The sequence below is a fragment of the Nanorana parkeri genome, unplaced genomic scaffold (assembly GCF_000935625.1).
Source record: "Nanorana parkeri isolate BGI_ZX_2015 unplaced genomic scaffold, ASM93562v1 scaffold2564, whole genome shotgun sequence".
NCBI lineage: Eukaryota > Metazoa > Chordata > Amphibia > Anura > Dicroglossidae > Nanorana > Nanorana parkeri.
This window is the reverse complement of record NW_017308832.1, coordinates 43,842-45,086: the sequence shown is the minus strand read 5'-3', so window position 1 is coordinate 45,086 and position 1,245 is coordinate 43,842. Positions and strand designations below refer to the sequence as shown.

Sequence of the window (1,245 nt, the reverse complement as noted above, 5' to 3'; positions counted from 1 at the left end):
CAAGTGGCTTCCTTACATTTAGCCCTGCTTTCCCAAAGCAGGGCTAAATGTAGAAAGCAACTTACGGCACGGCGGGGAATTCCACACACTGCTGCCGCCCCTCTGCTCCCTGCCGCCCCAAGGCGGGGCCTCGGTGCCCTGCTTATCACACATGCAGCCTTTAACCCTCCGCTTCCTGCTTTGTAGTGCTACAAAGTGACCGTGTTTTACTGCTCCTCCTTCTCAGTGCAAGTCTGGTAGTCTGCCAAGGTTGAGTGCGGAGTGTTCAGCAGGGATGTAAAATATACTGCCTAATATATATATACTGCCTAATACACAGCGAGACACTAGGGAGCAGTTCACTTTCAAAGATTTGGTGAAATATGGAGTGCATCGAGGACAGTCCCAGCTCCAGGCTCTTTTCTGATTAGTCCCGAATCTGCAGTGGCGTCATAAGTGGGGTGCGGCCTGCATCCGGTGACACCATCATAGGGGGTGACACCAAAAAGACTGACAATCATTTTGGTGCCACCTTCTCTGAAAACTTGGTCACTCGGTCATGGACTGTTGCCCACACCGGGTGACACCATCAGAGGGGGTGACACCAAAAAGACTAACAATAATTTCGGTGTCACCTCCTCTGAAAAGTCGGCCACTCGGTCATGGACCAATAGCCCAACAGCTGCACGAGAGAGGAGGGGACTCAGGGGCATACCTTGTGCTGCTCGATCAATGTCCCCTCCTCTCTTTGCCAGCGTCGAACACCAAGATGGCCGCCGGCAGTGACGTACATAATGACGTCACGTGTATTCATCATGACGGGCGCGCTGGGTGACACCCGGCCTGGTGATGCCCATCTGGTTTAAAAAAAATTTAAAAAGCAGCTCCGGCTTCCCCACCCCCCAATCATTCAATCCTGCCACTAGAGGTCCTCAGTCTTCGAGGATGTTTCATGCCCGGAGTCATTCAATCTGGAAGACTGAGGGCATCCTGTGAGTTCATGGTGTCATGGCCCTGCCTCTAGAGTGGGATGTCCCCAAAGCTGCTCCCATATATATTGATGTAGAGAGGGACGCTGATGTCATCAAGTTAGCACGGCTCTCGGGATCACTGAGGACCAACCTGCCCCTGGAGAAGAGGTGGAGAGGAAAGGGACCCCGAGTGTCATGTGACCAGTCCTGCCCCTGAAGAAGAGGTGGAGAGGAAAGGGCCCCCGAGTGTCATGTGACCAGTCCTGCCCCTGAAGAAGAGGTGGAGAGGAAAGGG

The 1,245-nt window shown here is 53.4% G+C and overlaps 1 protein-coding gene across 1 annotated transcript in view; it reads right to left on the bottom strand.

Moving 5' to 3' along the window:
- LOC108801931 (GDNF family receptor alpha-1-like) overlaps positions 1-1,245 on the bottom strand; it is a 39,464-nt gene that overhangs the window by 37,145 nt on the left and 1,074 nt on the right. The window lies entirely within an intron of this gene.